The following is a 23516-nucleotide window of genomic DNA, read 5'->3' as shown; positions in this document are numbered from 1 at the left end:
CTCTCTCTCTCTCTCTCTCTCTCTCTCTCTCTCTCTCTCTCTCTCTCCCCCTAAAATAAAAAAAAATTTTTTTTAAAGAAGACACCATAAATAAAGTTCAAAAGTAAAGGAATTTATCTTAAAAGTTCTCATTACAAGAAACAATTTTTTGTAACTATGTATGGTGATTGATACTAACTAGACTGAGTTTGGTGATCACTTTGCAATGTACACAAACATCAAATCATTATGTTGTACACCTGAAACTAACAGAATGTTATTTGTCAATTATACTTTACTACCAATAAATAAATAAATAAATAAATAAATAAATAAACAAACAAATGAGATGGGTGAAAATATAATGGGTTAATTTCCATATATAAAGTCCTATAATTCAACAACATCAAAAAAGAAAAAATGGGCAAAATACATAACTGATCCACATTTAATGTTTTTATTTATTTTTGAGACAGAGAGAGACAGAGCATGAGCAGGAGAGGAGCAGAGAAAGAGGGAGACACAGAATCTGAAGCAGGCTCCAGGCTCTGAACTGTCAACACAGAGCCCGATGCGGAGCTTGAACTCACCGACTGTGAGATCATGACCTGAGCCAAAGTCGGACGCCCAACCAACTGAGCCACCCAGGCGCCCCATAATTGATCTACATTTAAAAAAATCAGAGTTAAAGCTTATAAAAATGTGCTAAATCTTATTAGTAGTGACGAAAATAATTTTTAATTATATACTATTTTTTCACCTTTCAGATTGGTAAAATTTTTAAAACTAAAAAGAATTGTTGGCAAGGAAGGTGGATGAATGGGAGAAATTGGGAGTACAGATTGGTACCTCTTTTTTTTGAAAAGAAATTTAATGAAACATAATTTAACCTACAAAGATTTATAAGACACAAACTCTTTGAGCAGTAATTGTAGTATTACGAATCTTTCAGAGTGCCTGGGTGGCTCAGTCAGTTAAGTATCCTACTCTTGATTTGTGCTCAGGTCGTGATCTCACAGCTTGTGAGTTTGAGCCCTGCACTCGGCTCTGCGCTGACAGTGCAGAATCTGCTTGGGATTCTGTCTCTCCATTTCTCTCTGCCCCTCCCTGGCTCTCTCTCTCTCTCTCTTTCAAAATAAATAAATAAACCTAAAAAAAATAAAAGAATCTTGGGAATGCAAGCTGGTGCATCCACTCTGGAAAACAGTATGGAGGTTCCTCAAAAAGCTAAAAATAGAACTACCCTACGACCCAGCAATTGCACTACTAGGTATTTATCCAAGGGATACAGGCCTGCTGCTTCGAAGGGACACATGCACCCCAACGTTTATAGCAGCACTATCAACAATAGCCAAAGTATGGAAAGAGCCCAAATGTCCATCGATGGATGAATGGATAAAGAAGATGTGGTATATATATACATATATGTATATATGTATACATATGTATACATATATGTATATATATACACACACGATGGAGTATTATTTGGCAATCAAAAAGAATGAAATCTTGCCATTTGCAACTACGTGGATGGAACTGGAGGGTATTACGCTAAATGAATTTAGTCTGTTAGAGAAAGACAAATATATGACTTCACTCATATGAGGACTTTAAGAGACAAACAGATGAATATAAGGAAAGGCAAACAAAAATAATATAAAAACAGCGGGGCGGGGGGCGCCTGGGTGGCTCAGTCGGTTAAGTGTCTGACTTCAGCTCAGGTCATGATCTCACACTCTATGAGTTCAAGCCCTGCGTCGGGCTCTGTGCTGACAGCTCAGAGCCTGGAGCCTGCTTCAGATTCTGGGTCTCCCTCTCTCTCTCTGCCCCTCCCCTGCTCATGCTCTGTCTCTCTCTGTCTCAAAAATAAATAAAAACATTTAAAAAATTAAAAAAAAAAACAGGGAGGGGGAAAAAACATAAAAGATTCATAAATATGTAGAACAAACAGAGGGTTACGGGAGGGGGGTATGGGAGGGGGGATGGGCTAAATGGGTAAGGGGCACTAAGGAATCTACTTCTGAAATCATTGTTGCACTATATGCTAATTTAGATGTAAATTTAAAAAAATAAAATTAAAATAAAAAAATAAAATAAAAGAACCTTTCATACAAAACACATGTGTTGAAGGCTTCATAACCAGTGATGTTTGCCACAGTACTATCTTGAACAGTGGGAAACCAGATAACCTGTATATCTACCAAATGGGAATGGGATGACCAATACACTATGATACACCTATACTAGGATATACTCTACAATCATTAGAAGAATTTAGGTAGATCCATAAAAGCACATGGGAATGTTATCTATGCTGCTGAGTGGAAAAATCACGTGAAGGGCATTATATTAACTTTTTAAAACCCTGTGTCCATTGTTTACTTGACTACGTGACTTTTAACAAATGACTTAACTCATTTGTGCCAATGGCATCACTTGTAAAAGAGGGAGAATAGTGCTGTACCTACTTCAGAGGACTGCTATGAGGATAAGTAAGACAATTCATGAAGAGCACTTAGCATAAAGCTGGCCACATGTAAATGCTGAGTTAATATTAACTTTATACAATGTTGACTGATTTGAGTTCCTATGGCACTTAGTGCATCATCTCTACACAGAACACCCTATCACTACATCATGGGTTTGACATAGCAAAGTCAGTGCTACGTAAATATCTGTTGGTTCACTAGGTTTTGAAGATGGCATCCACTTCTTATATTCATAAACTCTTGAAATATTCCAGAATATTTTGTGCAAAGAGCCACCTAGTACAAAATGATAATATATGGGGAAATATTGAATACATAATATATTCAAATATATAATATAGAATAATCAAAGCCAAAGGCAAGAGAAAATGAAAACCACAAGTCTTATGAAGCTGAAAGCTAAGGCTATGATATTTGTTTTCAAACTTACAACATCACTAAGATTTTAACCAATGAACAATCAGTTCATCATCTTAATAGGATTATGAGAAATAAACTGCTGAAGCTTTTTGCTGTAGAACATCTGTTAAATCTCTTTCTTTATTGCTAGTATGCTCTCTTTCTATGCAATGAAGGGGGAAAAAAACAGTAAAATATCCAGGAGCTTAGAATATAGAAATTTTGTAAAAAAAATTTTTTTAACATTTATTTATTTTTGAAAGAGAGAGAGACAGAGTGTGAGCGGGGGGCAGGCAGAGAGAAAGGGAGACACAGAATCGGGAGCAGGCTCCAGGCTCTGAGCTGTCAACACAGAGCCTGACATGGGGCTCAAACTCATGAGCAGTGAGATCATGACCTGAGCTGAAGTCAGATGCTCAACCGACTGAGCCACACAGGTGCCCCTAGAATATGGAAATTTAACTCACTTTTCATTTATTTCCTTTTGTTTCATTTATTTCCTACTCATATTAAATTGTTTTACTGTCTTTGTTTATTTTATCACTGATTTTGGTGATAATTTCTCTTGTGGTGACCAGAACACATTAGAGTTACTCATTTAAATAAGTTATCATGAACTAACTGATCTGAACCTTGCTCATCTTATTTAGAATATTTCAGTGAGGGGTGCTTATATTACCCTATGCCTCTACTACCAGGCTTCACGTTGGTGCACTTTGTTTTGAAGGCTAAGATTAAACACTGAGTAAGACCATTTATTACATGGGAAAAGTTACAATGATGCAACAGATTTCTGTAGGATGGATCTTCAGCCAAATGATTTAACAAATCCAACATAAATAACTCTTAAAGCACTTAGGAAGAAGGATAGGAACTCAGTGTGATTCCAGAGATGTGTATCCAGTACATATAGTAGTTGCAAAAACAAAACAAAAAACAAAAACCAAAAAAACCAACACTTTAATTCAGTAAGTATTTATGAGGTAGTTAAAAGGAAAATTCCCATTGAAATGTTTGAATTTTCACTCCTATCCCTCAACTTAACAGATGGAAGTCCAGTAACAATTTCAACTATGCTGTTAAATATGGTAAATGCAAACAATTCAGCAAATTAGATGCTCCATTTTGGGCATATTTGCAAAGGAAATGCCCTTACAGCAAATGCTAGTGGTAGAGTCACTGTGGTTTTTTGTTCCCCAACAGATATAGATCCCTGCTGGCTTTTTACTCTCTCCAATAGTCCATCATCACTCCCTGACCTTGTATACATCTTATCTGACAGGCTCCCTAAATTAAATGTTTTGCTTCCATCTGTCAAATGTCAATGTAATTTGATTATTAAGGATAGAAATCTTCCATTGTTTCATTAAGTTGTTTATTGCCGTTGTTTTTAACCCACTGCTCCGTGTCTAACTAGGGAGATTAAAAAATAAATTAAGTCTAATAAAGTCAATCTTAGCCACTCACATCATCTAAATTAAATCTGACCCTAATTGAACTTTTCCATGATTATGTAAACCCAACACAGGGCATGTCTATCTCAATTGAACAAATCAGTACTAATGAATTTATAAAACCAAAAGAACTTCTAAACAATACCCAGAACTCAAGAATACCCTAAATTTTTAAGGTGTTCAACGTCACTAATCATGAGAAAAATGCCAATCAAAACCACAATGAAGTATCACCTCACACCTGTTACAAAGCTGTTATCAAAAAGACAAGAAAACAAACGTTGACAAGGATGTGGGAAAAGGGAATCCTTGTGCACTGTTGGTGGGAATGTAAATTGATGCAGCCACTGTGGAAAACCGTATGGGGGTTCCTCAGATAATTACAACTAGAAATAACATATGATCTAGCAATTCCCCTTTTGGGTATTCAAAGGAAACAAAAACACTAACTCAAAAAGATATCTACACTCCCATATCCACTGCAGCATTATTTATGATAGCTAAGACATGGAAGCAACTTATGTGTCCACTGATAGATGAATGGATTTTTAAAAATGTGGTATACACACACATATACACACACAATGGGATATTACTCAGCCATAAAAAAGAAAATCCTGCCATTTGCAACATAGATGGACCCTGAGAGCAGTATGCTAAGTGAAATAAGTCAAACAGAAAAAGACAAATGCCATATGATCTCATACATGGAATAAAAACAAAACACCCAAACCCAAACTCATAGATACAAAGAACAGATTGGTGACTGTCACACAAAATGGGTGAAGGTGATCAAAAGGCACACATTTTCAGTTAAAAAATATGTAAGTCCTAAAGATATCAAGTGCAGCATGATGACTCACTGTCAACAACACCGTATCGTGTATTTCAAAAGACAGTAAATCTTAAAGGTTCTCATCCCAAGACAAAAAGTTTGTATATGTGGTGACAAGTATTACTGAAACTTACTGTGGTTAGCATTTTGCAATATATTCATATTATTAAATCATTATGTTGTACACCCTGGACTAACACAATGTTATATCTCAATTATATTTCAATTTAAAAAGCTAAATTATGAGGCGATATTTTAAAAGTGTGGTTTTAGACTAACAATGAGAAATTTTTAAGTAAAATATGGCATAAGCATACAATGTAATACAACATGGCCATTAAAAATTGTGTTAGAGAAGCAGCACCTGGGTGGCTCAGTCAGATAAGCATCGGACTCTTGATTTCACTCCCGGTCATGATCTCACGGTTCATGAGATTGAACGCCCTGTCGGGCTTTGTGCTGATAAAGCAGAGCCTGCTTGGGATTCTCTCTCTCTCTGCCCTTTTGTCTCTCTCTCTAAATAAATAAACATTTTTTAAAAGTTGTGTTAGGGGGTGCCTGGGTGGCTCAGTCAATCGAGCATCCAACTTCAGCTCAAGTCATGATCTCATGGTTTGCAGGTTCAAGCTCTGCCATCAGGCTCTGGGCTGACAACTCAGAGCCTGGAGCCTCCTTCGGGTTCTGTGTCTCCCTCTCTCTCTCTGCCCCTCCCCTGCTTGTGTTCAGTCTCTGTCTCTCAAAAATGAACAAATGTTAAAAAAAATTTTTTTAAGAAGTTGTTAGAGAAATGTTTTTCTTTCCAATAAAAATCCCAAAAGGGTATTTTATTTTAAAATGCTAATTTAAAATGCATCTAAAGGAGAAAATGTACAACCCAGCTACATTTTTGTAAAAGATGATATATGATGAGATAGTTCTATCAAAATATTAAAATAGTATGATACTAGTACAAGAAAAGACAAATACATCAGTAAAATAGGAATTAAAGAATTGGCTATCCATTCTGAGAGGCAAAAAACTGGATCCTTACTTCATGCTGCCACATAAATAAATTCCAGGCAAATTAAAAGAGCAAAACATGAAAAACAAGACTCCAAACAAATTTAAAAAATGGGAATATGGTTATAAACCCTGGGACAGCATAGACATCCTCAAGCATTGAGGCCATAAAATGAAACATTTAAAAATATTTAAAACTTCTGACTGGCAGAAAGACAGCATAAAAAACTTTAAAAACCAAGCCCTAAGGGGATCCGGGTGGCTCAGTAGGTTGGGCGTCCAACCTCAGCTCAGGTCATGATCCACAATTCGATTCGTGTGTTCAAGTCTCATATCGGGTTTGCTGCTGCCAGTGCAGAGTCAGCTTCCAAGCCCATCCCCCTCTCTCTTTGACCCTCCCCAACTCACGCATGCTCTCTCTCTCTCTCTCTCTCAAAAATAAACATTAAAAAAAAATAGTAAATACATTATACAAAAACCAAGCCATAGACTAGAAGAAAATATTTCCAGCATATATTAGACATAAAGGATTAACAGTCATAATAACAGAAAACATCTATAAATTAATAAAGAAAAAAAAGGCCAAACCTAACGGAGAACAAAAGTCAGGTACAAAGAGGAATTTTAGAGAAGAAATGCAAAAGATCAATAAGCATACAAAAACATGTTCAATGTCAAAAGCTAAAATGAGGTATTTTTCACTCAGATTGACAAAAATAAGAGATTAATAACATCCAATATAGGTGAAATTATGGAGAAATGGATGTTGTCACTACTAGTTGAAGAGCATAAATGGGTATAACCCTTTTAGAGAGAAATTTTATTCCATCAAAAAATTTAACTTGCATTCTGTACAAACCAAGCAATTCCATTTCCAATATCTATTTCAGAAAAATATCCAAAGAGGGGGTGCCTGAGTAGCTCAGTCGGTTAAGCAACCGACTCCAGCTTGGGTCACGATCTCGTGGTTCCTGAGTTCAAGCCACGCATCAGACTCTGCACTGACAGCTCAGAGCCTGGAGCCTGCTTTGGATTCTGTCTCGTTCTCTCTCTCTGCCTCCCCTCCTCTGTCATGCTCTGTCTTTCCCTATCCCTCTCTCTCTCTCTTAAAAATAAATAAGCATTAAAAAAATTTAATACCCAAAGAAGATAAAGAAATAAGCAGCATAACATTTTTTTAAAGTTTATTTATTTTGAGAGAGAGCGTGAACAGGGAAGGGGCAGAGAGAAAGGAAGAGAAAGAATACCAAGCAGGCTCTGCACTGTCAGTGCAGAGCCCAATGCAGGGCTTGACCTCACAAACCCTGAGATCATGACCTGAGCCGAAATCAACAGTCAGACACTTAACCAACTGAACCACCCAGACACCCTGAAGCATAACATTTTCAAATAAAGAGGGGCACCAGGGTGGCTCAGTCACTTAAGCATCCAACTTCAGCTCAGGTCATGACCTCACGATTCAACTCATGAGTTTGAGCCCTGCGTCAGGCTCTCTGCTGTCAGTGCAGAGCCCACTTCAGATCCTCTGTCCCGCTCTCTCTCTCTCTCTCTCTCTCTGCCCCTCTCCCACTCATGCACGCTCTCTCAAAAATAAATAAACATTAAAAAGTTTGTTTTTTTTTTTTTAATTTTTTTTTCAATGTTTATTTATTTTTGGGACAGAGAGACAGCATGAACGGGGGAGGGGCAGAGAGAGAGGGAGACACAGAATCGGAAACAGGCTCCAGGCTCTGAGCCATCAGCCCAGAGCCCGACGCAGGGCTCGAACTCACGGACCACGAGATCGTGACCTGGCTGAAGTTGGACGCTTAACCGACTGCGCCACCCAGGCGCCCCAAAAAGTTTTTTTAAAAAGGCATGAAGTACTGATACGTGCTATAATTTGGATAACTTTGAAAATATACCAAGTGAAAGAAGTCAAACACAAAAGGCCACAGATTATATGCTTCCAGTTGTATAAAATGGCCAGAACAGGCAAGTCCATAGGGACAGAAGGTAGAGTAGTGAGGGTGCCAAGAGCTAGAGGGAAAGACTACCACTATGCAGAGTTTCTTCTGGGGGCTACTGAAACACTATGAAATTAGATTGTCACAGCGGCCCTACAACTCTGAATAAAAACCATTCAGCTGTGTTGTACACAGCTAGTACACAACTAGTACGACACTGTATATCAACTGTACTTCAATAATAAAAAAAACCCACTCTGGGGGCGCCTGGGTGGCTCAGTCGGTTAAGCGGCCGACTTCAACTCAGGTCACGATTTCGCGGTCCATGAGTTCGAGCCCCGCGTCGGGCTCTGGGCTGACAGCTCAGAGCCTGGAGCCTACTTCACATTCTGTGTCTCCCTCTCTCTCTGCCCCTCCCCTGCCCATGCTCTGTCTCTCTCTGTCTCAAAAATAAATAAACGTTAAGAAAAAAAAACCACTCTGCACTACTGTACACTTTAAATGAATGAATTTCATGGTATGTGAAGTGTATCTTGATCGAGTCGCAAAAAAATAAAGTCATCTGTATTAAGAACACAACTGTGGGGGCGCCTGGATAGCTCAGTCAGTTGAGCGTCTGACTCTTGATCTCAGCTCAGGGTCAGGTGAGACCAGGTCATGATCTCCTGTCTGGTGGGTTCGGGCCCTACATCAGGCTCTGCTGACAGTATGGAGCCTGCTTGGCGTTCTGTCTCTCCCCCTCTCTGCCCGTTCCCCTCTTGCATGCACTTTCTCTCAAAATAAACCTAAAAGAAGAACACACCTGTGCTTTAAAATAACATTATTTCCATTTTCAAATACAGAAGCTGAGGACAAGGAATCTGGGTACCATCTGGATATCCAACAGAACAAGGAGAATTTAGCTGTCACTGGTTTGTTTTAGTTAAGGTAATGCTGTGCTTTAACCAATAAATTCCAAATTACAGTTGCTTAATCCAACAGATATTTCTCACTCAGCGAAAGCCCAAACAGGTGTTCCTGAAGAGTAGGCAACTGTCCTCTACATGGTAATTCATCGAGCCAAGCGCCTTCTGACCCAGAGCGCTGCATCTTCAACACAGGTTCCCCAAATCATTCAGCATAGGGATCATTCATGTAGGTTTTCTTGATCCAGGGCTTCTACCCACATTCTATTGTTAAAATTCGGTCACATGACCCCATCTAACTACGAGGGAAGCTGGGAAATACAATGCAGTACTTCCCACTATTAAATATGAGTGTTTAGAATTAGTACTACCATTTTTTAGTACTGATATTAACAGATACTACCAGTGATTTTGTTCAAAGAAGCCTCTATGAGTCAACAGCAGTGGTACTAATGAACTGCAATGTTACCGCAATTAGTCAATCAATATTTGCTAAGCACATACTATCTGCCACATACTGTGTTAGGTAAACAAATGGGGGGAAAGGTGGGTGCTGCCCTCACAGATCTCACAATCTAGTGTGGGGAGACAGGTAATAAAGTATATAGTATGCTGAATGAAAATAAATGTTAGGGGCAAAAATGAGGCAAGGAAGGAGGACACAGAGTTACTACTTTCGAAAGAGTACCAAGGCCTTAGTGATGAGGTGACATTAGCCAACACCCAAGGGTACCTGGGGAAGTACATTCCAGACAGAAAGCACAAAGATCCTGAAGTGGGAGCTTGTGTAGCAGTTTCAAGGCCACTGCTGTTGGAGCAGAAGGATCAAGGCAAAGATGCCAGGAGATGAGCTCAGAAAGGTACCAGGGACCAGATTATACACAAACGTGTAGGCTGCTGTGAAGATCTGGGTTTTGAGGAAGACACTGGAGGGCTTTGAGCAGAGGAGGGACATAATCTGACCTCTCTTTCAAAAGGATCACTGTGCAACTGTGTTGAGAATAGACTGTGAAGTGAGCAAGGAGCCCAGGAAGATCAATAAAAAAGATCCTGGAACAATCCCAGCGAGCGTGTTAGTGGCTAGATCCACTAGAGCATCGGTGAAAAGGTTGAGAAGGGTAGAAGGAAAACTGGATGTGTGGTGTGAGAGAAAGAGCAGCATGTGGGCTGACTCCCAAGTTTTTGGCCTAAGCCACAGAAAGGATGAAACTGCCACTTAGGGGAAAGGTTTAGAGGAGGAGTGGTTTGAGAACGAAAAATCAGGGGTTCCGATGGAAAATCGGGCAGTATGATTAATTTCTTCATCATTAAAGCTTCTTTCTTTGAGGTTTCCAGGAAAATTTTTTTCAATCAACAAAAGTGTAATTATTAACACTCCTTATATGAACAGTGCTTCCAACTTATGAGCTCTTTTCATATGCCATAATTCATTCAAGCTTAATAAAAACTCTTTAAAATCTCTAGAATGGCTTCAATCTTTATTTCGCACCTTGGAAACCTTCTTGTCAGCTTCAGTCCCCACTCTCACACTTCACCTTTCTTTCCGTTAGGTTTACTGATCGATCATCCATGAAGGCATTTCATCACACCAATTCAGTAACTTATGCTGTTTTAGTGTTTAAAATCCTAATTTCAACACCCATAAATTTTCCATTAAAAGCACCTCAATGTCAATTTTTCTAACCCTTCTTTAATACATGTCTTTCAAAAATTTCAAGCATAAATAATTTTTTAAAACTGATTCATACTATAATGATGTTGGAAATCTCATGTCAACCAATTTATAAATCCCTAGTTCCAGCTATAAGTAGGACCACTTCACAGCCCTGTTCCCTCAGCAATTGCTAAGTACTCTGCACCACATACCAAGATTACAAAATCATAGTTCTGACATGATCTTTCATTGTACCAAGATATGACAGTAGCATTTATTTTTTTTTTTTTAATTTTTTTTCCAACGTTTTTTTATTTTTATTTTTGGGACAGAGAGAGACAGAGCATGAACGGGGGAGGGGCAGAGAGAGAGGGAGACACAGAATCGGAAACAGGCTCCAGGCTCCGAGCCATCAGCCCAGAGCCTGACGCGGGGCTTGAACTCACGGACCGCGAGATCGTGACCTGGCTGAAGTCGGACGCTTAACCGACTGCACCACCCAGGCGCCCCGACAGTAGCATTTAAAAATCATTTTTTTAACTTTATTTTATTTTTTAAAATTTATATCCAAATTAGTTAGTATATAATGAAGCAATGATTTCAGTAGATTCTTTAATGCCCCTCACCCATTTAACCCATCCCCCCCTCCCACAACCCCTCCAGCAACCCTCAGTTTGTTCTCCATATTTATGAGTCTCCTTTGTTTTGTCCCCCTGTTTTTATATTATTTTTGTTTCCTTTCCCTTATGTTCATTGGCTTTGTCTCTTAAAGTCCTCATATGAGTGAAGTCATATGATTTTTGTCTTTCTCTTTCTAATTTCACTTAGCATAATCCCCTCCAGTTCCATCCACGTAGTTGCAAATGGCAAGATTTCACTCTTTTTGATTGCTGAGTAATACTCCTTAAAAATCATTTCTTTATCCTTATCCTATAAGCTGGAGAAATGGTAGATGTTCTAGAGTACGAATATTGTCACATTCTTCATGGATGATGACTTTATTTATAGAAGCCAGTTACATGAGCACATATTGAAATAGTCAATAGGTCTCTGTTCTGATTAAATAAGGAGGTATTTAGTTCACCAACATAAACACTGCCAAAAATGTACCAATTTCAATATTATAAAATGATTACATGAATAGACTACGTTCAGTTATGAAAAGGCTTGAAACTGTTGTGTAATTTCAGTGATTGTTTCTCAGCCTTCTCATGTCAAATGACAGATCATTCTAACCCTACAAATGGTTGTTAACCATTTATCTAAAAAAAAAAAAGAAGTCCTATATGAGTATTTACTGTGTATGTGCCTAGTACTTTTTGTGTGTTATATAGTAAATAAAACACTGCTGATAATATATGGTATGCATAAGTGTTAACTATTTTCAAATTCTATCTTATTTAATCCTAACCACTCTACGTAGCCTATACATGGTAACCCCATTTTACAGATGAGGAAACTGAGGCTCAGAGAAAAGAAATAACCTGTCAGTTCTTTTAGTAAGCAAACAGCAGGGGCAGGATGTGAACCCCAGTCTGACTCCGGAGCCTGAACCCCTCTAGACTTCCAGGCTTTCCTCAGAGATCAGGCAGTGAGGGCGACTGTGAGGTGTGTCTCCTGTACCATAATGTGATGGCTCCACATAACTTACACTCTAGTTCTTTTGTTTGTTATTTGTTCAACTACAAAGCTCTATATTGTTCTAGTAGAATGGGGAATAGCCAGGAGTCTGGATGGCACCTAAGTGTTACCATTTATGAACTTCTTCTGAAATGTTATTCTAGTAGGTCCTTAAACTAGTTCCTATGAAAGAATAAAAGCCTAATTAAAATAAAATCTCTGAATTACTGAATACTTGTGAAAAGAAAAACAGAAGGCCCTTATTCTTTAAATGACATGATAAACTAATCTTGAAGTGTTTCCAGAGAAAAGGATTTAAAAGAATTTATGTAATTTATAACACTTTTTTGCTTCGAGTGTTAAGATTAAAGTTTGTTCATAAAGAGGTTAAAATTCCAGTTTACCTCTGTATGCACCAAGAAACTACATTCTTCATAGCTCTGCACAAAGTTAAGCTCAGTCCACATCTACCTCTCCAATTCTGTAAATCACACTCCGAGCAGCCTTGTTAAGTCCTTCCCTCTCTCTTCCCCTTGCCCTGAATCCTGCATCCGTTTAGCACGGCAAAGCCCCGTTCCACGTAATGGACTGCACTCAGTCAGTCCACTCCTTGCTGTCAGAAAACTGCGTTCTGGGCCTTCTGTATGGCTATATGACCTGGTCCTGGCTACAAAAGAAGAGAAAGTATGCTGGGGAGCTTCTGGGAAATATACTCTCACTCTCAATGAGAGAAGCAAGATAGTTTTAAAATATGGATTACGCATTCTACTTCTCTTGGGGCTCTTTCAGTGCTAGATGTGGGTATAACACCAGCATGTAAACTCCATGAGGACATGCATCGTTTCATTCAACTGATATTACTGAATGCCTATCAGATGCCAGGCTCTGTGCTGGGCAGCAGAGTAATGAACAAATGAGACTAATAATGTCCCTGCTCCTAAAACATAGCTAGCACTCAATTAATATCTGTTGAATTAATGAACTGCAAATTAAAATGATCAATTACTGAACCCCAACTTTGGTAGAACCATTTTTAAATTGTAAAACTTGTAACTGTAACTGAAACTAATATTCAGATAATTGTACATATTGCACCTCTAGACCAAGCAGTTTTCGCTATATGGCCAAGTAAACACATACACACTTCTTTTTCTTGATACCAAAGAATATGTATGCAAAAAGTATTGGCAGGCAATCATACTTATTATAAGCAATTTTCAATGTCTCATCAAAAAATGTATGTGTGCAGGGGCGCCTGGGTGGCTCAGACAGTTAGGCATCGACTCTTGGTTTCAGCTCAGGTCATGAGCTCCCAGCTGGGGAGGATTCTGACCCCACATCGGGCTCTGCACTGACAGTGTGGAGCCTGCTTGGGATTCTCTCTTCCTCCCTCTCTCTCTCTCTGCCCCTCCCCCGCTCCCTCTCTCTGTCTCTCTCAAAATAAATAAACTTAAAATATGTGTGTGTGTGTGTGTGCATGTGCGCGCACGCATGCTAACTGAAAGAGAAAGTGCCCCTTTAGTATTAATTTTGCTATACCTCTAAGGAATATGTTTAAAGAGAAGAAGTCAATGAAAATTTAAATCAAAATTCAAAATCTGATTAAAAACAAAACTATCGGGGCGCCTGGGTGGCGCAGTCGGTTAAGCGTCCGACTTCAGCCAGGTCACGATCTTGCGGTCCGGGAGTTCGAGCCCCGCGTCAGGCTCTGGGCTGATGGCTCGGAGCCTGGAGCCTGTTTCCGATTCTGTGTCTCCCTCTCTCTCTGCCCCTCCCCCGTTCATGCTCTGTCTCTCTCTGTCCCAAAAATAAATAAACGTTGGGAAAAAAAAAAAAAAACTATCGTGAAAGGTAAAAAGGGAAAGTCAGAGCTAGGAACAAAATAATGAATATTTTTTAACTATTCATGAATTTTGATATCCTTATTCCCCTATTCTCCCTCCAATTACCATGCAAGAAGAACAAGTCACATGACTGTAATTTGGATATCTGGTAAAGGTGGCCTAAAACTCCCAGACAGTTAATCAAATTTACATTAAGCTAGAAGGGAGTCTGGCAGTGGGACAGAATAATACTTAAAAGGGATTGATCATCAAGAGACCAGAGATACTAATATAGTTTAACTGTAGAGCTCAGCTACAGGCCGAATAAACAGAAACCAGAAATAAAGGCCTCCAAAAGTTTTTGAAGTTCTTAGCTCAAGGTTAAGGAATTGACCACAAACCAAAAAGATCCAGAAGTTCAAATCAGGCCTAGAAAGTTACTTAATTGTCTTCACCTTCCAAATAGCTACCCATGTGCTCATCTCATTATAGGTAGCCCCCAGCGAGGGGAAGAGGGAGGGTCTGAAAACTCCCTGATAACTACGTTAGAAATCAGAAAGGCAGGTCAATGAGAGGAAACAGCAAGTACACATACACACTCCAGGAAAAAAAAGCCTGTATCAGATGAGGCCAAAACAAACCTCAGTGTGACAGTCCACATTGCTCTCTCCCTCTAAATTCCTAGTGGCCTTAGATGTGTTATTTTATTGCAAATTCTCTGGTACATGAACTGTTGGAAGTAACATAAAAGCCAATTCTATTTCGTTAAAAGCAGACTATTCTCTTGAAGAGAATGAGAATCAACAGAAGCTAAATAATGAGTACAACTAAATTTGTTCTACCCAAAGTTCAGGACAGTAAGTATCTTTAAAAACATCACTCAGCAAAACCAGTAGAGGTGCTCAGAAGGGAATCCAGGTCTCTTTGACTCTGTGCCTTTGTCTTCGCCAGTTGGGCAAATGCTTCTCTGGACAATGGACAACAAGACTCCTAGCTGGGGAGTGGCAAGTAGTGAGAATGGACTAGACAAACCATAAAAAGGAGACTCAGCTTAAGTTCCCCAGGCTATCATTTTGCTAGCTCAGCTTCCCTAACTGTTACATAGGGAATTATACATATATTGAGGGGTTCTGAAGACTAAAGCAGAATTTACATAGAATAGAGCACCACACAAATAGCAGGCACCTAATAAATCCTATTCATTAGATTATTAGAAATATGTCTACACCCTTATATTCCCATACAGTTGTGTCTTCTCAGCTAAGGAAGTTAGGGGTCATAAATTTTAGAGGTGACTGAACCAAAAGTACAGGATGTTTAATAAAAAATTTTAAGTGGTTAACTTAGCCTTCTAAAGGGCAGAAAATCAAGATGTAAGAATGATCAACACCGTATCAAATGTAACCAGACAGTCCTGATAAGGAAGCGTGAGGCCTCAGGAGCCAGACTGGTGGGTATGAGTCCCAGGTACATGCCTGCTTGCTGTGTGGCCTTGGACAAGTTGTATCACCAATTTATGCCTCAGTGTCATCATCTATAAAATGGAGATGTTAACAATGGCACCTATCTCATAGTTACTCTGATTATTCAATCCATTAGTGCATGTAAAAGTTTATGGCACAGTAAGCCCTCAGTGCAGATTAGCTATTTTTGCTTTAACAAACCTCTTAGTAGAAGAATGAAGATACTATTTCAAGGATGATTCCCAACCTCTCAGTACTTGGAATACTCTCACTTTGCTTACCAAATACCCTTCTAACTCTTCCTAGCAAAGTTATACAGTAACTTTGCTTTAATTAACATACATTTCTTTATTATTTGATGGAATGGAAGGAAAGGGAGTTTAAAGAACAGTCAAAAGGCTAAAAAAGAATCAGTGTGATAAACAGCCACCATCAAAAACCTTAGAATCAGCAGGAAAGCACATAAACAAAGCTTCCACCCCCAAGGGAGTGAAGAGGCTTCTTCCTTACCCCCAGAGGCCTGGAGAAGAGTGGGTGGCAGGCAAGCTATAGTGACTAATGTCTCCAGATCCCTGGGAGGCTGCCTTTTGTCCGATCATTCACTCAACTTTAACCTCTACTCACTCTTCTCAAAACCTTCAACCAAGGGTGTGATGTTGAGGCAGGAGGCTTTGGGGTTCCGCTGCTTTGTTTTGTTCTACTAATATTAAGCACACAGGTATTTTTTTGAAAGCTTTATGTCAGACTTTAAAGACTCCTGGACTATAATCACATGCGCTGTACAATTAATTCATTAGGATGTTTTAAGACATTTAAGGCCCTAAAAGCAGATCATTGGTTGTAACTGCCAAGGACCTTTGGATAGGCTACTACCCCTCAAAATCACTGTAAGCACCAAAACAGCACAATCAGTGGGAACGTCTCCCCACTCCTGGGCAAGGCTGCTGCCTGCCTGGGGCATCCCTGGGAAACTGTGTGGCGACTGTCTACTGCAAATTCGGGCCATCAGGTCACGCTCCACAAACCTAAAAAGCATGATCAACATTTAATAACAATGATAGAAGGAACAAGGATAAGGATTTAGAAAAGGCATAAGTTATTTAGAAAACAAAACAACTCTTCAGTAGCTTGTAAGATAAGTGCTTCGAGGAAAGGAGTAAACCTCTGGTTACTACTAGAGATAAACTGGAACACGTTACATGTGTAAAATAATACAGTGCAAAAAAGCTACGTAGACATAAGGGGGAAAAAAGCCTAAATTATGCGTATTAGGAAACTAATTAAACTCATACATAAGATGTAAAACCAAAACCCCCACCAGGCAGAACAACAGTCTACCTGTTACGCTAGAGATCAGCAGGGTGCTTGTAGCCTGTGGTTTGTTCAGCATTAGAACTGAGTTGCAGCTTGTTACTTGCTTTTGTAGAGTTCAATACCCACATCTATTAATCTATTAGGTAAACTTCCTCTGAGAACTAGAAATGCTTATGTTAAATACACAGAAATTTTTGCTTAAGTCTCTGCCCCTTTTAAACAAGAAATGATGCTTCCCCTTCCCCTTTTCTATTCTTTCTCTAAAAACAGTATTTTTCCTACCATTAAATTATTATTTAAGTAAACTTAAATACAGTACTACAAAGACTAACAGTTTTCCAAGATTAGCACTTACCAATTCCACTTTCTAGTGTGTAGTACAAAAATATCTGTGTAATTTTCAATTCTTACTAATACTGACTATGCTACACTAAGTTTCATATTGTAGAGGAAAAAATAGGTTTTATAAAATATAAAACTTCTTTCAGCCTTAGATAAAACTATAACTGAAACAGAGACAGATGCCTGAAGTCATCAAAGTAAGCTGAAAAGAATTCAAACCTTTGTTATTTGCAAACTAACACAGGATGGGCTTGAGGCAAGTAAATGGCTATTGATATCTATTTCAGAGGGGCAAATATTCCAGCACCATATATGAAAACTGTTCTGATTTATATTCCACAGTGCAGAATGGAGTGGGCGGGTGGGTGGGGGAGGCAGAACAAGGTTATTGTTTTAATTGTTGTATTTAAACTGTTGAGAAAATAAATGAGCTAGTTGCTTAAAACACCCAGGAAAAACATCATCATCACAACTCAAAAGCACACACTCAAAATCATTAATGTGTTTTCTTCAATATTTTCTTACAAGACGTGAGATTACAAATGCGGTACTATTCTCTATTAAAGTATAAAGTATAAAAGAAAACTCAATTCACTTGTCTAAACTCACATTAAATCCGCCCAAAATGATAATCTGAAGATGACTACAAGCTCAGCCACATCAGGTTTGCAACTTCACCTCCAGCCAGACGATGAGACAGGACACTCAGTCAATCCTTGCTGACTAGGAAACCCAAAGCTTGAGGAGGCTTAATGTCAAATCTAACTATCAAAAAGTCATAAGCTTACTTCAAATTCCTCTCAAAACAATGTTTTAAGAAAAAAAAATACCAATAAGCCATTCAAACAGCACAGTACTACTCTTACCCGAATCTTAAACAAAATGTCAAATCCAGACTGCCAGTTAGACTTCAAAAAGCCGCCTTAACGAACAAGTCTTGTCAAGACAGTTTTCCCAACTGTAACAAACACTATGGATTTTTGGCCTGAAACAGAGACATCTGTAAAGCAAATGATTAAAACGACCAAAACAGACATGACTGCCCCAGGGCTGCCCGGCCAACTTTGCAATTTCAGAGGGATACTCATGGGGGGGGGGGGGGGGGAAGGCTGAAGAGGAAATTTTTTCTACTTTACTCAAATGACGAGTGATTAAGTTCAATACGTAAACATTTTCCTTTTGCTCATTCCTCCCCCAAATAATTAGGTACTTTATGCTCATATCACTCTCTCCTTTTCAGACATTTGCTTCGTGCCATCAGAAACTATACAACACACTGCACGTGGACATGAACTCAACTGCCTGGGAGATGTTTAAAAAACCTTTGTTTCACTAACCACAGAGACTGGTGAATCTAAAAGCTGGAAGAAACTTTAATAGGTAGCACCTAGTCCAATGGTCCTCATAGTTTTGTGGTTACCAATCCACCATTCTCATGCCCCAACATTTCCACAAATAACTCCTCTCATTAACCTAGGGTGCTTCTCTAGCATGTTCCTTGAGGAGGAACCTATCTACACATCCTTGAGTGGAAGAAGTTATCTATTCTATGTCAAACACCACCGATGACACAGTAACAAAAAACTCCCATAAGTGCCTTCTGGGACAATCTATACCACTTCTGAGTTGCTTCACCACAAAGTTTTTCCATTCAACTGCCCCAAGTCCCAAAGGCTTCCTTCTACCCATAGGTATTTCCCACGCACAATGAGTCTGTACCTTTGCTCACACAAAAGCCCTTCACACAGCTGAGAGAACTAACAGTTATTCCAAAGACAGGTCCTAAGTTCCCTCACCATCCTGGACTTCCTCTGAAATACATTTCAGTTTATCTGTATTCCAACAGGACACAAAAGAATAAATTAAAGCCTTAAAATGATTATGATCTCATTTTATTTCTTAAAGAATTCTCTTTTTTAATGTTTATTTATTTTTGAGAGAGAGGGAGGGAAGGAGAGAGACAGAGAATCTGAAGCAGGCTCCCCACTGTTAGTGCAGAACCCAACGCAGGACTCAAACTCACAAACGGTGAGATTGTGACCTGAACTAAAGTTGGCCGCTTAACCAACTGAGCCACCAGGCTATGATTTCACTTTAAATAACCTACTACTTATGTGACCAGGCAAAATATTTCAAAGCTAAGTTTGCTCAGTTTATTAGACTTTGATCCTGAGATCATGGTAATCAGGCTTAATGGAACAAAGAACGGTTCCTTTCTCAATGTGTTCCTTTAAAGTCAACCAATCACAGAACTAAATAGATTTTTTTTTCCAAAAAAAGATATATAATAGCCAATAGGTACATGAAATGGTGCTCAATATCATGAATCTTCAGGGAAATGAAAATCAAAACCAAAATGAGATATCACCCCATACATGTTAGAACAGCTATTATCAAAAAGACAGAAAGTATTGATGAGAATGTGGAGAAAAGGGAACCCTCATGCACTGTTGGTGGGAATCTAAACTGGTGCTGCCACTATGTAAAACAGTATGGAGGTTCCTCAGAAAATTAAAAATAACACTACCATATGAGCCAGCAATTCCATTTCTAAGTATCTGAAAGAAACAAAATCACTACCTGAAAAGATATCTGCACCACCAAGTTCACTGCGGCATTATTTAGAATAGCCAAGACATGGAAGCAACCTATGCGATCAACAATAGATTAATGAATAAAGAAAATATACTGTACTTACACAACAGAACACTCTTCAGCCACAAAAAAAGAAGGAAATCCTGCCATTTGCAACAACATGGATGGACCTCGAGAGCACTATGCTAAATGAAGTAAGTCTGAAAAAGACAAATGCTGTATGATCTCACTTACATGTGGAATCTAAAAAACCAAATGGGGCGCCTAAGTGGCTCAGCTGGTTAAGTGTGCAACTTTGGCTCAGGTCATGATCTCACGGTTCGTGCGTTCGAACCCCACGTCGGGCTCTGTGCTGATAGCTCAGAGCCTAGAGCCTGCTTCAGATTCTGTGTCTCCCTCTCTCTGTGTCCCTCCCCTGCTTACACACTCTCTCTCTCAAAAATAAACATTAAAAAAGTGTTTTGAAAGATGTAAAAATAAAATAAAATAAGATAAAATAAAATAAAATAAAATCTAAATAAAAAACCAAATTCATAGATTCAGAGGATAGATTGGTGGTTGCCAGAGATGAGGGAGGCAGGGTGTGAATGGGTAAACATGCTCAAAAGGTACAAACGCCCAGTTAATGGGCAAATAAGTCCTGGGGATGTAACATACAGCATGGTGGCTATAGTTAACAATATCGCATCGTCTATTTGAAGGCTGTTAAGAAAGTAGATCTTAAAAGTTACTGTTGTAAGAAAAAAAATGTGAGGTGACTGACGTTAACTAAACTTATTGTGGTCCTAATTTTGCAATATATACATATATCAATCACTATATTGTACTCCTTGGACTAATACAATGTTATATGACAACTGTATCTCAATAAAACTGGATGGGGTGCCTGGGTGGCTCAGTCGGTTGAGCATCCGACTTTGGCTCAGGTCATGATCATGATCATGGCTCGTGAGTTCGAGCCCCATGTCGGGCTCTGTGCTGACAGCTCGGAGCCTGGAGTCTGCTTCGGATTCTGTGTCCCTCTCTCACTGTGACCCTCCCTCGTTCATGCTCTGTCTCTCTCTCAAGAATAAATAAAACATTAAAAAAAATTTTTTTTAATTGGAGAAAAAAGGAATGTTGATGTTGATACCCCTGGTTATTCTTAAAGTCAGGGACTTGGTTATTTTCTCTCTCTAGCCCAGTTCCAAATAGATACTCAATATATGTGTGCAAGAAAGAAAAAAAGGAATAAGAACTAACTCTCAAGCTAAAAAGTAGGTGTGAGAAAGTAAAATTTATAATGCAGGTGAAGATAATGCAAAATAATAAACAGGTACGAGCAAATAGGCTGGTGGCCTCTGTAGAGACTTAGAAGAAATACTGAGGAAATTAAGTTTCAAGAATGAAATCTAGCCACTGGTATTCAGGAGTTCAAGGCACCAACTTAATCATTATATAACTAGGGGAAATGGCAAGGATCCGGTTATTGGAAACTGTACTCAACAGTAAGGCTGCAGTAGTGAGTTATTGCCACACTTAAGCAATTCATTTATGTATCTCCTTTGGGGTGAAGATTAGTCCCAGAGTCTGGGTAGAAGCTAGCTCCCTTGGCAGGATCTCAGTTGGCATCCTGAGGTTGTAACTGTAGAATCGGAGAGCTAAATGGAAATGACAAAGGCCACAGAAGGAAAAAAAAAGCCCATTCTCAAGATCTAAGGTGGTTACAGCTCAGTTTGTGATTTTTAAAATTTTCTTTTTTTTTCAACGTTTACTTATTTTTAGAACAGAGAGAGACAGAGCATGAACGGGGGAGGGGTAGAGAGAGGGAGACACAGAATCGGAAACAGGCTCCAGGCTCTGAGCCATCAGCCTAGGGGCTGACGCGGGGCTCGAACTCACGGAGTGCGAGATCGTGACCTGGCTGAAGTCGGACGCTCAACCGACTGCGCCACCCAGGCGCCCCTCAGTTTGTGATTTTTAAATTTTCAGATTCCCAAGTCTGAACACTGCCTTTCAAAAAAAAAAAAAAAGAAAAAATGCCAATCATTTTGCAACACCAGGGTACCTTTCAGGAGAAACTAACAGAAATCATAGGTATATCTGAATACCCTACAACGTGAAGGGGAAAAGAACTAAACACACATTTCAGAATTCAGTTCTCCCCCTTAAAAAATGACCACAGCACCTTTGGACCCTTCTAGAGGGGCCCACCTGCACCTGAGGCCCACTCCTGCCTCAGTCTCTATGGTGCCATGCCTAGCCGCTGTAAGCGCTCAGTCTGTGGTCTACTCAGTGAAATTAATGGGGATAGTTCTGCCATCTATTAGGTGGGATTCCAGTCTCAACTCTCAATACTTCTTATAGTCATCCTTTAACTTAAAAAGTGCCAAGAAACTAAAATAATTATTGAAAAGCATCTCAACTCTGAAAATTAAGCCCCACCCAACGTGGGACTCGAAGTCATGACCCAGTTACATGCTCTTCCAACTGAGTTAGCTGGCCGGGCACCCCATTTTGGCAGTATTTTTTATTTGTGGCAAATCTGTTACATCTGATACATTACATAACATATTAAAGTCCACTTTAATACAAATTACTTTGAAACCTGGACTACTGTATATGTGACACAGACTAGCTGTTCCGCTGCACTGCTTTAATACCTGCTACATTCACAGCAGCTCCTTACCAAACACGTGATAACTTTAGGTGCTGGCACTAAACTTCTACACCTTCAAGGGCTAACTCGTACACAAACCTTCTCCACTCTTGCCCCCCTCCATTCACTGAGCTCTGCCCCTTTTATCCGAAATACAGTGTATCTACTTACAGCATGCTACAAAGTTATTGTGACATTAGATTAGTGTTTAAAACAGATACACTGACAGCCAAAAGAAGAAAAACATCCCATTTGGGAAGAATTGTGAAAATGGAGTTAATGGCTAAGATACAAAAAGTGAAAAAAGTAATAATAGTAAAAGTACATTTACATGTATGAATTTACATCAATTTTGTAACTTTTCTTATTTATAGTTAAGATCAAGGAAAGAACAGAAAACCATTTCATAACAATAAAGCAGCATAAGAGACAGCAACATCATAAATCAAACCTGTAAAAAAAAAAAAAAAAGAAGCAAGCAATTACTATATGCTCATTACAAAATACTACGCTGGAAAAAAAATTGGTCGAGATTGTAATTTGCTCTTATAAAGCAATAATTCACCATACACACAGTCTTTGCCTACAAATGAAGAAGCCAAGAAGGATACTCTTATACAGAGTTTCCAACAGAAGGGTCTGTTCATAAGACATTTATGCAGAGAGAAGAGAAAAACCTTCAACTTGCTTATCAGTTGCAACTGTTTGTCTACCAATTCAACTGGGTGGTGGTGCATTAGAAAAAATACCTACCACAAACGACTTGCTAAGAGTCACTGCATTTTGTAATTAAAGAGATCATACACAACTATACCACTGGGTAACAGAATAGAAGAGAAGGAGATGTTTCTTTTAACAAAAGTTAATCCAACTAATAAATGATGAGGGAATAACAGAATCTCTAATAAAATCAATTAATGGATCTAAGTGTTGACCATCAGTAACAGCTCACATCAATCACAAAACAAAAGACAACCTGAAACATTATGTATCCCCTGATGGAAGAATACAACACCAACTATGAAAAAGTCTTGGACGGGGGGGGGGGGGGGGGGGGG

The 23516-nt window shown here is 39.0% G+C and overlaps 1 protein-coding gene across 10 annotated transcripts in view; it reads right to left on the bottom strand.

Moving 5' to 3' along the window:
- Positions 1-23516, bottom strand: part of SFMBT1 (Scm like with four mbt domains 1) — a 135013-nt gene that overhangs the window by 63124 nt on the left and 48373 nt on the right. Inside the window, exon 1 of one of the 10 annotated variants that reach the window (XM_040454813.1) lies at positions 5524-5574. The exons of 8 other annotated variants lie outside the window; for them this stretch is intronic. The gene's annotated coding sequence lies outside the window, so the exon portion shown is untranslated. Of the gene's footprint in view, positions 1-1430; positions 1442-5523; positions 5575-23516 lie in introns of those variants that run through there. One more of the 10 variants, XM_040454815.1, reaches the window with a different exon arrangement.

This window comes from Herpailurus yagouaroundi, unplaced genomic scaffold (genome assembly GCF_014898765.1).
Source record: "Herpailurus yagouaroundi ecotype Mexico unplaced genomic scaffold, PumYag 213, whole genome shotgun sequence".
In the NCBI taxonomy this organism is placed as follows: Eukaryota; Metazoa; Chordata; class Mammalia; order Carnivora; family Felidae; genus Herpailurus; species Herpailurus yagouaroundi.
This window is presented reverse-complemented; position numbering and strand designations above follow the sequence as displayed.